The sequence below is a fragment of the Meles meles genome, chromosome 8 (genome assembly GCF_922984935.1).
Source record: "Meles meles chromosome 8, mMelMel3.1 paternal haplotype, whole genome shotgun sequence".
In the NCBI taxonomy this organism is placed as follows: Eukaryota; Metazoa; Chordata; class Mammalia; order Carnivora; family Mustelidae; genus Meles; species Meles meles.
Genome location: NC_060073.1, coordinates 80,516,794 through 80,532,934, shown reverse-complemented (window position 1 = coordinate 80,532,934; position 16,141 = coordinate 80,516,794). Strand labels below are relative to the sequence as shown.

At 36.2% G+C, this 16,141-nt stretch overlaps 1 pseudogene; it reads left to right on the top strand.

Moving 5' to 3' along the window:
* Positions 1 to 349: 349 nt before the first annotated feature.
* The window catches only part of LOC123948806, a 41,906-nt pseudogene continuing 26,114 nt past the window's right edge, over positions 350 to 16,141 (top strand).

The window sequence follows — 16,141 nt, the reverse complement described above, 5'->3', positions numbered from 1 at the left end:
CTCTGGACTACAGAAAGTGATGAAAGAATTTTTAGTTCCTCCACAACTCCGCTATACTGACTTGTTTAAAAAATCCATAAAACATTTATTATATGCCAATTTTGTTCTGGACATGGTGTTATTTATCTCTGCATTCCCAGTGTCTAAGAGAGAGCTTTTGCCCTAGAGGAAATGACATTTTTGTGGTTTTTAGTTTTATGAAATCCAAAGAAGGTCAACAAGAGCTGGAAGAGTCTGGGAAAGAAAGCCTCGTGAATCAACTGAGGACTTCAGTGGACTGTGTAGGTTTTAGATGCACAAAGGAAATAGGGAAGGCGTGCTATATAATTAGCATAATATATAGGGAAGCATGGGGATGCAACTGGTAATTGAAGACAGTAAGTTGATTTTAGAAGAAGGTGAACACAATATTAAGAAGTAGCAATGAAAATGGTACAAATGCATGGGGCACTGGGTGTGGTGCAGAAACAATGAACTCTGTTATGTTGAAAATAAATAAATAAAATTTTTAAAAAAAGAAAATGGTACATATTAAAATCATATTCAGAAGGGTTTTTTAAGGTTTTATTTATTTGACATGGATATAGAGAGTACAAGTAGACAGAGCAAGAAGCAGAGGTAGTGGGAGAAGCAGGCTCTCCCCTAAGTAGGGAGTCTGATGTGGGGGTTGATCCCAGGACTCTGGGATCATGACCTGAGCCAAAGGCAGCCACTTAACCAATTGAGTCATCCAGGTGCCCCCAAAAGTATATTTTAATGAGTTCATATGGCACTAGACTATGTTCCAGGGAACTAGGATTATTTGCCTATTTAATACTTCCTAAACATTTTCTGTTTGCATTGCATTGTGACAGAGTTTTGGAAAGAGATAAACAAGACACAGTCCCTTCCATTAAATATCTTAGAGTTTAATGGTCATAATTCAAGTTCTTTCTAAATGCAATATGGAACACCCTTCCCCATCTGAAACACTATTTTGGAAAGGTGGCAGAAAAGGAATTGGTGGGAGCTACATATGGGATGAAGTACAATTGTCCACCTGGTGAGAAAAATTGCCCTAAGCCCATATTATGTCCAAGGCTATTCTAAGTATCACATAATAAACATAACACTCAACATATCTTGCATTTTGTTAGCATTCACACATTCACTCATTTTTAATTTAAAGTTACAATCCTATTATATGTTAGGTACTATGCCAGATTCTGGGGGTTTTGAAATGATCAATATAGATTTAGTCCATATAATTCTTGAGTTGATAATCATGAACAGAAGGTGTATGAAGTGTTACAGGAATATACATAACATAAGTTTAGGATGGCATGGGAGGGATAATCTGGGAGGGTTTCTTGAAAGAATATAAACAGAGGATAAATTAGAGTTTCCTATATAAAAAATTGTTTGAAAATTGTCCTAGAGCTAAGGAATGTCATGTAAGAAGATCTAAAGAGGAGGTAAGTTACTTTTGATTAAACTCAGAGAATTTCATTGTAATATGAATAATCTAGGTCTTTTGTCCTTAAGTGTAGTGATATATTCAAAACAAATAAAATGCTAATACCAAAAAAATTGGAATTATAGTAAGTCACACAACACATAGTAAAATTTCTAATAATCCATTTTTAGACATTAATTCTTCTCAGGTCGCTTAGAAACAGTGCCTGAGGCAGGGATTGGGGTACATGGGATACACGTAGGGATTCTTCAGGAAGAACCAGTAAAGGAAAGCAGGATAACAAGGCATACAGAGCTGAGCAAGGATGTGTTTTCAGGTAATATATAGCTTTGGCCTGATCCACTGGGAGAGAATTCTGTAGCAATAAGTCACACCACAGAGTTGCCTTCCTATTCCCTCAAGAAAAATTTCTCTTTTGTATGGATAACAGCCATTAGCAGAAGGCATAACGTTGGAAGGATAATTTCCTTGTTCTGTATTATATATATTCTTTCACTCCTTCCTAGGTTCTCCATTATCTTGACCACCCAATGGTTCCAGAGTTATGTAAGACAGAATTAAATAATTAAAACTAAATAATTAGAATGTTGAGAGGGAAATAAAACAAGGATACAACTTATGCTGTGATGTTTTTGTCAGTCTTGCTGGAGTGCATGGAGAAAAGAATAGCACCCAGGAAAAACTTAGGGCAAAGTGGTAAATAAGAACCTGATGATGGGAAACATACAAAAACATCCAACTGGACCCAGGATGAATTTAGTAAAACAAAGTTTCTCAGATGGAGCTCTGAAATGTGAACTACTCTGTCCCAGTGTGGTTCAGAAAATTTGACAGTTTGTGTTGGCTACTGATTCATCCAAGTGAATCATGGATTTCTGAGAGAACCATAAACTTGGTTCTGTAGTTCTCTAAAGGTTAGGGCAAAGGAGAATATTTTTATGTTCTCGTTATTTAGGCTGGAATGACATACTCCTCCAAGGATTTTGTAGGGTCATAAAAAGAGTGAAGGCTGCTTGGAAGTGTGTTCTCTACATGTCTCCCATATTTTTACCATCCCCTCAAATTTGACCTTTCAGAAAGAAATCACTTTATGTATGCTAATATTTGAATATCAATTTGGGTTTTATTTTCTAACCACACCAGTTAGATATCTTCTTTATGGTTTGGAAATTTACTCAAGATAATGAAGTCCTTTTATTTTTCCTTAGAGCTGATGTACTTTTTGTGATGATTGTTAATTAATAAGACATCACACTTTATGGTAGTACATGGAGAACATAATTATGCTGTTTAGTCACCCAACTCTTAAAAAGTAGTAGTGATTTATTCAGTTTCCTGATTTCAGAAGCATGCGGTCAGATAGTATGTTTATAAAACATTCTGCTTTTGATACTGTTCTTGATAGGAAGAACAACAATATCTTCCTACTTCGGAGGAAATAAGAAATCAGTGAGAATAAATGGAACAAAAGCAAGTTAAAAGTCCTTATTCAAGAAAAAAACTACAAAAACTTATAAACTTGAGGTTTGCTGTCACAAAAATCCCTTAATTCTTTGAGAGGCAAAACTCAGTGTTTCGGGGCGCCTGGGTGGCTCAGTGGGTTAAGCCTCTGCCTTCGGCTCAGGTCATGATCTCAGGGTCCTGGGATCGAGTCCCACATCAGGCTCTCTGCTCGGCAGGGAGCCTGCTTCCTCCTCTCTCTCTCTGCCTACTTCTCTGCCTACTTGTGGTTTCTCTCTGTCAAATAAATAAATAAAATCCTTAAAAAATTTAAAAAAAAACTCAGTGTTTCATTTAATGAAACTGAATGACTAAAAGTCTGTATGCTTAGTTTTATAAAACATTTGCCACTCAATATTCTTACAAAAGATTATTAAGTACCCCATAATATTCCAAACATACTGCAGTTGTTTGGAAATAGAACAGATGCAATGGCCATATACAGACAGTTGGCAAAATAGTGTGATGTGTGCTTGACATTTTCATTCAGGCTTCCCAAGCATGTATGGGCAGAAGAATTGGTCATTTGGCTTTAAAACTGCACATGGAACCCAAACAACATGATATTAAACAACTAATGAGTCAAGAAGTAAATCAAAGAAGAAATTTAAAAACTGTCTTCAAATGGATATGGAAACATAATAATCCAAAATTTATTGAAGGAAGCAAAAGCAGTTTTAAGAGGAGAGTTTATAGCAATATACACTTACCTCAATATAAGAAAAATCTCAAACAATCTAACCTTATATCTAAAGGAACTATAAAATTAACAAAGTCCAAAGTTACTAGAAGGGAGTAAATACTAACAGCAAAAATAAATAAAATAGAAACAAAAATGAGAAAAAAATCAATGAAACTAAGAGTCAGTTCTTTGTAAAGATAAATAAAATTGATAAATCTTCAGCCAAACTCATCAAGAAAAAAGGAAAGAAGTCCCAAATCAATAAAATTATAAATAAAACAGGAGAAATTACAACTGATGTCACAGAAATAGGATCATAAGACTATCATGAACAATTGTATGTTAACAAAGGGGAGAACCTAAAAGAAATGGATAGATTTCCAATGTTGAATAAAGAAGAAATAGAAAATCTGAACAGTCAAATTCCTAATAATGAAAAAAAAAAAAGAAATTGAATCAGTAATCAAAATACTCTCAACAAACAAAAGCCCAGAATAAGATGACTTCATGGGTAAATTCTACCAACCATTTAAACAAGTAGTAATACCTATTCTTCTCAAACTATTTCAAAAGTTGAAGAGAAAGGAATGCTTCTGAGTGCATCCTATAAGGGCAGTATTACTGTGATACCAAAACCAGGAAAAGACACCACAAAAAAAGAAAAGAAAAGAAAATTACAGGTCAGTATCTCTGATGAACATGGATTCAAAAATCCTTAACAAAATTTGGAAAGCCATTGTTGACATTGCTGTTATGAACATTGGGGTGCCTCTGTCCTTTATTTTCACTATGTTTGTATCTTTGGGGTAAATACCCAGTAGTGCAATTGCTGAGTCATAGGATAGCTCTATTTTTAATGTCTTGGCAAACCTCCATACAGATTTTCCAGAATGGATGTACCAGCTTGCATTCCCACCAACAGTGTAAGAGGGTTTCCCTTTCTGCACATCCTGGGCAACAGTTGTTGTTCCCTGTCTTGTTAATTTTAGCCATTCTTATTGGTGTAAGGTGATATCTCATTGTTGTTTTGATTTGTAATTCCCTGACGGCAAGTGATGTGGAACATTCTTTCATGTGTCTGTTGTAATGAGATCAGATATTTTTCAACAAATGAATGGATAAAGAACATGTGGTTCATATGTAAAATGGAATATTCCTCAGCCCATCAGAAAGGATGAATTTGCATTGACATTGGTGGAAATGGAGGGGATTATGCTAAGTGAAATAAGTCAACCAGAGAAACAATTATTGTATGGTTTCATTCATATGTGGAACACAAAGAATAATGCAGATGACAATAGTGGTGGAGGAACTGAATGGGAAGAAATCAGAGAGGGAGTCAAACCATATGAGACTCTCTTGACACTGGGAAACAAACTGAGAGTTGCAGAAAGGGAAGTGTATTGGGGAACAGGGTAACTGGGTGATGGGTATCAAAGAGTGCATATGGTATCATAAGCACTGGGTGATAAACTCAACTAATGAGTCATTGGACATTATATCAAAAGTTAATGATATCTTGGTTAATTGAATTTAAATTAAAAGAAAAGATGTTAGAAAGCCTAATTAAACAAACATTAGGGGCGCCTGGGTGGCTCAGTGGATTAGGCCGCTGCCTTCGGCTCAGGTCATGATCTCAGGGTCCTGGGATCGAGCCCCGCATCGGGCTCTCTGCTCTGCGGGGAGCCTGCTTCCTCCTCTCTCTCTGCCTGCCTCTCTGCCTACTTGTGATCTCTCTCTCTGTCAAATAAATAAATAAAATCTTTAAAAAAAAAACAACAAACATTAAAATGATCATACACCATGATCAAGCGGGACTTGTTCCAGGGATGAAAGGATGGTTCAGTAGTTACAAATCAATCAATACACTACAACACATTAACAAAAAGATGGATAAAAATTATTATCTTAATAGATGCAGAAAAAGCATTTGGTAAATTTCAACATCCATGTGTGATAAAAACCTCAACAAAGTTAGTATAGAAGGAACATACCTCAACATAATAAGGACCATAAATGACAGATTCACAGCTAACATCATACTCAACAGTGAGTATCTTATCTCTAAGATAAGGAACAAGATGAGGATGTTTATTTGGACATTTTTATTCAACATACTACTGGAAATCCTAGCCATAGAAATCAGACAAGAAAAAGAAATAAAAGGTATCTGAATTGGGAAAGAAGTAAAACTCTATTTGCAGACATGATACTACATATGGAAAATTCTAAAGATTCCACTAGAAAACTAATAGAATTAATACATGAATTGAGGTAAAGCTGCATAACACAAAATTAATATACAGACATCTATCATATTTCTACATTAATAGTGAACCATAAGATGGAGTAATTAAGAAAATTTCTTTAATAATTGCATCAAAGAGAATAAAATTAACCTAGAAATAAATTTAACCAAAAGATGAAAGACTGGCGCTCTGAACTATAAGATGTTGATGAAAGAAATTGAAGAAGACAGAAATGCAAATCATGTCCAAAAATATATTGTTAAGATAACTATACTACCCATTGAATCTACAGATTCAAAGAAATCCCCATGGAAAAAAAAAACAATGACATTTTTCATAGAACTGGAACAAAATACCCTAAAATTTGTATCAGGCCATAAAGACCTAGAATATCCAAAACAATCTTGAGGAATAAGAAAACAGGTGGTGGGGCGCCTGGGTGGCTCAGTGGGTTAAGCCACTGCTTACGGCCCAGGTCATGATCTCAGGGTCCTGGGATCGAGTCCCACATCGGGCTCTCTGCTCGGCAGGGAGCCTGCTTTCCCCTCTCTCTCTGCCTGCCTCTCTGTCTACTTGTGATCTCTCTGTCAAATAAATAAATAAAATCTTAAAAAAAAAAAAAAGAAAGCAGGAGGTATCATGCTGTCTAATTTCAAACTGCACTACAAAGCTACAAAGCAGTATGATCCTGGCACAGAAACAGACACTTAGATTAATGGAACAGAATACAGAGTTCAGAAATAATCCCACTTTTTATGGTCCATTAATCTATGATGAAGGAGGCAAGAATATGTAATGGGGGAAAAGACAGTCTTTCCATAAATGATGTTGGGAAAACAGGACAACTACATGCAAAAGGATGGAACTGTACTACTTCCTTATACCATATATAAAAATAAAGTCGAAATGGATCAAATACTTAAATGTAAGACTGGAAACCATAAAACTCCTGGAAGAAATCATAGACAGTAAGATCTTGGATATCACTCTTAACAGTATTTCAGGGGATCTGTCTTCTCGGGCTAATACAACAAAAACACAAATAAATGGAGCGCTGGGTGTGATGCATAAACAATGAATCTTGGAACACTGAAAAAATTTTAAAAAGTTTAAAAAGCACACAGCGGGGCACCTGGGTGTCTCAGTGGGTTAAAGCCTTGCTTTTGGCTCAGGTCATGATCCCAGGGTCCTGGGATGGAGCTCCGCATCCTGGCTCTCTGCTCAGCGGGGAGCCTGCTTCCTCCTCTCTCTCTGCCTGCCTCTCTGCTTACTTGTGATCTCTGTCTGTCAAATAAATAAATAAAATCTTTAAACACACACACACAAATAAACAAATGAGATTACATCAAACAAAAGGCCATTTTACAATGAAACCTTTCATTTGCAAATGAAAAGACAACCTACTGAACAGGAAAAGATATTTGCAAATGATATCTAATAAGGGGTTAATACCCATAATATTTAAATACACACAAAACTCAATATGAAAAAAAAGTCAATTGAAAAATGGGCAGAATACCTGGACAGACATATCTACAAAGAAGACACAGATATACAATGCATGAAAAGATCCTCAACTCACTAATAGAGAAATGCAAAATCAAAACCACAATGAGACATTATTCTATGCCAGTGAGAATATCTTCTATCAAAAAGATAAGAAACAACAAGTATTGGCGAGGATGTGAAGAAAAAGGAACCCTCTGCCCTGTTGGTCTGAATACAAAATGGTCCTGCTACTATGGAAAACAGTATGAAGTTTCTTCAAAAATTCAAAAACAACCACCATACAATTCAGCAATCCCACTTCTGAGTATTTATCCAAAGAAAATGAAAAAACTAATTCAAAAAGATATATTCACCCCTATGTTTATTGCAGTATTATTATAATAGCCATGATATTGAAGCAAACTAAGTAGTCATTGATAGATGAATGGATAAAAAAGATGATATATATATTTACACATACACACATGGATACACACACATAGAATGGAATATTACTCAGTCACAATGGAGAATAAATTTATTATTTGCAACAACATGGATGAACCTAATGGGTATTTTGCTAAGTGAAATAAGGCAGACAGAGAAAGACAAACACTGTGTGATCTCACTTATGTGTGGAAACTGAAAAAAAGCAAAAACCAAAACACAGCACAAACACAAATATAGAGAAAAATCTGGCTTTTGACAGAAGGGAAGGAGGGATTGGCAAAATTGGTGAAGGGGGTTAAAGGTACAAACTTTTAGTTTTAAATAAGAAATGAGGATTTAATGGACAGCATAGGGAATATGGTTAATGATATTATAACAACTTTGTACGGTGACAGATGGTAACTATGTTTATTGTAGTGATCACTTCATCGTGTAAATAAATGTTGAATCACTATATTGTACACCTGAAATTAATATAATATAGTATGTCGACCACAATAGGAAAAATAAGAAAGCAGTTGAAGGCAATTGATCTGTAATGATTATGAACTTTATTTTCATAGGAAAAATGAAAATGACCTATTCAGGAAAATCTCATTCCACTAGACAAGATCTTTAAAACTCCTGTTTATAAGAAGAAAATCAGAAACACCATGCATGGAGTATCTGTAAAAAACGAACTAGAAAAATATACGTAAAAGGCAAAGGATGACTATCCTTAATATACTGAATTCCTGTTTATTAACTAGGAGACGTAATAACCCTGTGGGAACATCAAGAAAATGTATGAATAAATAACTCACAGAAGAAATAACAAATGACCAAGAAATTGACCGTGCCAAGATGTTTCTGCCAAATTGATTTTCACTTGCTGTTTCCTCTGCTTGAAACACTATTGCCTACAGATACCCACATGACTAACCTCACTTCCTTCAGGTCTTTATTTTTTTTAAGATTTTATTTATTTATTTGAAAGAGAGAAAAAGAGCATGAAAGGGGGACAGTCAGAGGGAGAAGCAGACTCCCGCAAGCAGGGAGCCCTTATGCGTTACTCGATCCCTGGTATCCAGGATAATGATCTGAGCCAAAGGCAGCTGCTCGACCAACTGAGGCCCCCAGGTACCCCTCGGATCTCTATTTTAATGTAATCTAGTCAGAAAAACCTTCTATAGCTACCCTATATAAAACATTATGCTCCCCAAGGCACTCTCCACTCTCTATCTTCCATTCCCTATTTAATTGTGACTCAGGAAGTTTAAAAATATCTGACACATGTTTTTGTGATTTTTTTATTATCTGTTTACCTGTTTTTTTATTGTCTATTCCTTGTTTCCCCGGAATATAAATCCCATGAGAATAGGGATCCTGTTTGTTTTACTTGCCACACTATTCCCATCTGATAAGCTAGCCTAATAAAAGCACTTAAAAGAGGTCTTGCATATTGTAAATATTCCAAAAGGAGTTTTGATTTAATGAATAAAGCTGATCTAACAATTAAGGTAATATTAAAATGACAGTGTGGTATATTTTCCTTGCCATATTGGAAGTTTTTTCTTTAAGATTAATACTATCTAGGAGATGCACCAGGTAATGCCAAATTACCCTCTAAAAAAAGAAATCAATTATAAACCCATTAACAATATATTAAATTAAAATTCCTTATACCTTTCAATACAGCAAAAGAAAAAGCAGAGATTTTTTTTAATGTAATAGTAACAGCAAAAACTTAGAAATAAACAATGTACCAGTGAGAAAATAGGTAAATTATTACATCCATATGATGGTATGGATCATCTTCAAGTTATTTAAATAATGAGGTAAATGTATTTTAATAATAATAGAACATTCTCTGAGAAATATATGTGAAATCAGAAAATCAGAATAATAATTCTGTTTATGAAAAAATATGTTTATATATAATATTTCCATGAATTCTTAAGAAAAATTCAAGAATGATATACACTAAAACATTTATAGTACTCAGTTTTGGGGAGAGAAAGACTTTAGCAGGGCTGGGTGTGGGGTGCAGACTGTACTTGGAATTGTTTGTTTTATATACTTTTCTATTTTCAATACAATTAGAATATATGCATCGCATTACTTATCTGAGACATGAGGGAAATGGGATCAAATAAGTTAGTATAAAATCTTCAACTAATGAAGAACACCTTCTATGGTGTTTTTAAAATTTATTTTTTTAATTAAATATAATTAACATACAGTGTTATATTAGTTTCAGGTGTACAATTTAATGATTTACAATTGTACAAAAAATAATAAAATACGTAGGAATAAACTTACCCAAGGAAGTGAAAGACTTGTACACAAGAAACTATTTAAAAATACTAAAGAAAGAAATTGAAGATGACACAAACAGAAAGATATCCCATGTTCATAGATTGCAATAGCTAATATTGTTAAAATGTCCATACTGCCCATTGTAATGCCTGTGAAAATACCAAAAATATTTTTCACAGAACTAAAACAAATAATACTAAAAATTGTATGGAACAACAAAAGGTCCCAAATAGCCAAAACAATTTTGAAAAAGAATAAAACTGGAGGTATCACAATCCCAGACCTCAAAATATACTACAAAGCTATAGTGATCAAAACAGTATGGTACTGGTACAAGAATAGAAACATAGGTATATGGAATAGAACAGAGAACCCCAAAATAAACCCACATTTTTAATGTTAATTTGTGATAAAGGAGGCAAGAATATACAATGGGCAAAGGATAGTCTTTTGAACAAATGATGCTGGAAAACTGGACAACTACATTCAAAAGAAGGAAACTGGGTCATTTTCTTACACCATATACAAAAATAAACTCAAAATGGATTGATGACCTAAATGTGAATCATGAAACCATAAAACTCCTAGAACAAAAAATAGGCAGTGATCTCTTTATATCAGCCATAGAAACATTTTTCTAAATATGTCTCTGGAGACAAGGGAAACAAAAAAACTAAACCACTGGGATGACATTTTAAAAATTGCAAAGGGAAAGCAACCAATAAGGAAAAAGACAACCTGCTGAATAGGAGAAGGTATTTGCAAATAATATATCCAATAAAGGGTTAATATGTGAAAAATACATGAAGAATGCATATAAGTCAACACCCCAAAACCAAATGATCTCTTAAAAATGGTCAGAGGATTAAAGATATTTTTCCAAAGAACTCATACAGATGGACAACATGCACAAAAAATTTCCCAACACCAGTAATCATCATGGAAATGCAAATCAAAACCACAATGAGATATAAACTCACACCTGTCAGAATGGCTGAAGTTAAAAAAAAAATCAAGAAATAATTTTTTTTAAAGGATGAAGAGAAAAGGGAACCCTACACAATTTGGTGCAAATTGGGCAGCCACTGAGAAAACAAATGGATATGTTTTCTACAGCTTTTACCACCACACCTTCAGGGCATGGGACCAAAAAAAAAAAAAAAAAAAAGAGACTTCCATTTTGCTGCATCAAAGAAGGGTTACAAGATATAGTCACTTACTAATAACTAAGGGAAATTGCCTCTCTTCACTTTGATGTTTTGTGAGATATTTATGGACATTCACAGGAACTGCTGGGTCACTGTGTTCTGTTTCCTGTGAACTTCCCTGATCCTTGGTCACTTGAGCATCTCTGAGAGTCAGATTTTAATTATAGAGGAATTTATTTCTTGCCAGAGAAAAGATTCTCTAAGATAATTCTAGTCATGTGAGGTTAATATTAGTAGATTTTAGGGAATAGTCTTGGAAAAGAATCTCCTTTGAAAGAATTCTCTTTAGATAATATCTAGGAAGAAAAATCAGGATGAACATATATTATTTATTACAAAATCAAGTGAGTCTCAGGGTATGTACTTTTAGAAGCCATGATATTTACAAGTTGACCAGATTGTGAATTCCTCTAATAGGATGAATGAACAACTTTCTCATTTGCCTGGGCCTTAGGCTTTTCCTGGGATGTAAGTCTTTTAGTGAGAAACTAAGAAATTCTCCAGCAAATTGGCACAAGTTTATTACCCTACAGGGTAATACCCTACAGGGTGAAGAACAAGACTAATTGGCTCAAAACTTAATTCAACAAGTATTTATAATTCCCTAATACCTATTGTGCAGTGTGTTATAAAACAGGGATTACAGCACTGAACAAAACATGCACCTATACAGCTTCTGACCTTGTAGAGTTTAAAGTCCTTACTTGAAGAAATAAAAGAGTAACACTAATTATACCACACTGATTTTCCAACTTGTATATGTAGTTTTGTTAAGTACTATTGTCACTCAGGGAGATAGATATACAGTATCTGGTGAAGAATTTTATGGACAGGAAAGGGCTTGAGCAGGTTCTCACAGATTGCTGTTTCCATGAGCACACCATCTTCCATATATTCAATTCTCAACAGATGTTTGTTGAATTAAAGTGACACAAACTTTTTTTTTAATCAGAGAGAGAGAGTGAGCACAAGAAGTGGAGAGTGGCAGGCAGAGCGAGAAGCTAACTCCCCATTGAGCAAAGAGTCCCATGCTGGACTCAATCCCAGGACCTTAGGATCATAATCTGGTCCAAAGGCAGCTGCTTAACTGACTGAACCACAGGGCATCCCTGACACAAATTTTTGAGCAGACTTTTTATTTTTTTAATTTTTAAAAAATATTTTATTTATTTATTTGACAGACAGAGATCATGAGTAAGCAGAGACAGAGAGAGAAGGAAACGGGCTCCCCACTGAGCAGAGAACCCGATGCGGGGCTCAATCCCAGGACCCTGGGATCATGACCTAAGCTGAAGGCAGAGGCTTTAACCCACTGAGCAACCCAGGTGCCCCTTGAGCAGACTTTTTAAAAAAGATTTTTATTTAATTATTTGACAGACAGAGATCTCAAGCAGGCAGAAAGGCAGGCAGAGAGAGGTGGGGGGAAGCAGGCTCCCTGCTGAGCAGAGAGTCCAATATGGGGCTCAATCCCAGGACCCTGAGATCATGACCTGCACCGAAGGCAGAGGCTTAGCCCACTGAGCCACCCAGGCACCCCAAGCAGACTTTTTATTAATGGTTTGGAAACAAAGAGGAGTTTGGCTTCTCTTTGGGGCAGGTGCTAAAATCTTGCTGTAGTTAAATGCTCTGAAATCTTGCCCTCTGACACTCCAATTCAAAAAAATGGAATTTTACCGTTTGTTTACTGAGAGATATTCCACTCTGGAAAACTGATTCAAGATAATTTACATTTGAGTCTTAGGTAGGTTACTTATGTACAGTAATCATGTGTGACTTTGGATGAGAGCAGCTGTGTAAACTGATAAACAACCAAACAGGTAGAGAACAGAGCATGCCAGGTTGGAGATTTCAGTGGATATTTTTTTACCATGCTGTAAGGGCCTGATGATTTACTCTTCGTTCTGAGCACCAGTATTACCAAGTGGACAGAATGTTGATATCACTGGTCAGGATCAGTACTATAATGTAATATAAAAAGTACAATATTGAAATGTGCGGGCAAAAAGTTAATGGTAAAGAGACAATTTTTTAAGCTTTTCATTTATTTTTTAAATTTCTTTTTAGTGTTCCAGAAATCATTGTTCATGCACCACACCTAGGGTTCCATACAATACGTGCCCTCTATAATACCCACCACCAGGTTCACCCAATCTTCCACCTCCTTCCCCTCCAAAACTCAGAGTCTGCAGTGAGCTCCTCAGAGTCCACAATCTCTCATGGTTCAACTCTACCTCCAATTTCCCCCAACTCCCTTCTCCTCTCCAGCTCCCCACATCCTCTGCGTTGTTCCTTCTGCTCCACAAATAAATGAAACCATATGAAAACTGACTCTCTCTCCTCTTATTTCATTTAGCATAATCACTTCCAGTCCTGTCCATTTTGATACAAAAGTTGGGAATTCATCCTTTCTGATGGAGGCATAATACTCCATACTATAATATGGACCACATCTTCTTTATCCATTCATCTGTTGAAGGGCAGCTTGGTTCTTTTCATGGTTTGGCGACTGTGGCCAGTGCTGCTATGAACATTGGGGTACAGATGGCCCTTATTTTCACTACATCTGTAATTTGCAGTAAATACTCAGTAGTGCAATTACATGGTCATAGGGAAGCACTATTTTTAATTCCTTAAGGAATCTCCACACTGTTTTCCAAAGTGGCTGTACCAAGTTGCATTCCCACCCACAGTGTAAGAGGGTTCCCCTTTCTCCACATCCTCTCCAACACATGTTTTTACTGTCTTGTTAATTTTGGCCGTTCTAACTGCTGTAAGGTGGTATCTCAATGTGGTTTTAATTTGAATCTCCCTGATCACTAGCGATGATAAACATCTTTTTCATGTGTCTGTTAGCGATTTGTATGTCTTCATTGGTGAAGTGTCTGTTCATGTCTCTGCCCCTTTTTTGACATGGTTATCTGTTTTGTGTGTATTGAGTTTAAGGAGTTCTTTAGACATCAGCCCTTTGTCTGTACTGTCATTTGAAAATATCATCACCCATTCATTGGGTTGCTTCTTTTTTTTTTAATTTATTTATTTTTATTTGTTTATTTACAGCATAACAGTGTTCATTGTTTTGCCATCACACCCAGTGCTCCATGCAGTACGTGCCCTCCCTATTACCCACCACCTGGTTCCTCAACCTCCCACCCCCCACCCCCCCCGCTTCCCCTTCATAACCCTCTGGTTGTTTTTCAGAGTCCATAGTCTCTCATAGTTCATCTCCCCTTCCAGTTCCCCTCAACTCCCTCTCCTCTCCATCTCCCCATGTCCTCCATGTTATTTGTTATGCTCCACAAATAAGTGAGACCATATGATACTTGACTCTCTCTGCTTGACTTATTTCGCTCAGCATAATTTCTCCCAGTCCCGTCCATGTTGCTACAAAAGTTGGGCATTCGTCCTTTCTGATGGAGGCATAATACTCCATTGTGTATATGGACCACATCTTCCTTATCCATTCATCCGTTGAAGGGCATCTAGGTTCTTTCCACAGTTTGGCGACCGTAGCCATTGCTGCAATAAACATTGGGGTACAGATGGCCCTTCTTTTCACTACATCTGTATCTTTGGGGTAAATACCCAGCAGTGCAATTGCAGGGTCATAGGGAAGCTCTATTTTTAATTTCTTCAGGAATCTCCACACTGTTCTCCAAAGTGGCTGCACTAACTTGCATTCCCACCAACAGTGTAAGAGGGTTCCCCTTTCTCCACATCCTCTCCAACACACGTTGTTTCCTGTCTTGTTAATTTTGGCCATTCTAACTGGTGTTAGGTGGTATCTCAATGTTGTTTTAATTTGAATCTCCCTGATGGCTAGTGGTGATGAACATTTTTTCATGTGTCTGATAGCCATTTGTATGTCTTCGTTGGAGAAGTGTCTACTCATATCTTCTGCCCATTTTTTGTATGGAGCCAGAAGAGACCCGGAATTGCTAAGGAAATGTTGAAAAACAAAAACAAAACTGGCATCATCACGTTACCCGATTTTAAGCTTTACTACAAAGCTGTGATCACCAAGACAGCGTGGTACTTGCATAAAAACAGACACATAGACCAGTGGAACAGAGTGGAGAGCCCAGATATGGACCCTCAACTCTATGGTCAAATAATCTTCGACAAAACAGGAAAAAATATTCAATGGAAAAAAGACAGTCTCTTCAATAAATGGTGCTGGGAAAACTGGACAGCGATATGTAGAAGAATGAAACTCGACCATTCTCTTACACCGTACACAAAGATAAACTCAAAATGGATAAAAGACCTCAACGTGAGACAGGAATCTATCAGAATCCTAGAGGAGAACATAGGCAGTAACCTCTTCGATATCAGCCACAGCAACTTCTTTCAAGATATGTCTCCAAAGGCCAAGGAAACAAAAGTAAAAATGAACTTTTGGGACTTCATCAAGATCAAAAGCTTCTTCACAGCAAAGGAAACAGTCAACAAAACAAAGAGGCAACCCACGGAATGGGAGAAGATATTTGCAAATGACAGTACAGACAAAAGGTTGATATCCAGGATCTATAAAGAACTTCTCAAACTCAACACACACAATAATCATATCAAAAAATGGGTTGCTTCTTTGATTTGTTGACTGTTTCCTTTGCTGTGTAGAAGCTTTTGAAGTTGACGAAGTCCCAAAATTTCATTTTAATTTTTGCTTCCTTTGCCTTTGGAGACATATCTTGAAAGAAGTTGCTGTGGTCGATGTCAAAGAGGTTACTCCCTATGTTCTTTTCTAGAATTCTGATGGATTCCTGTCTCATGTTGAGGTATTTTGAGTTTATCTTTGTGTATTGTGTAAGAG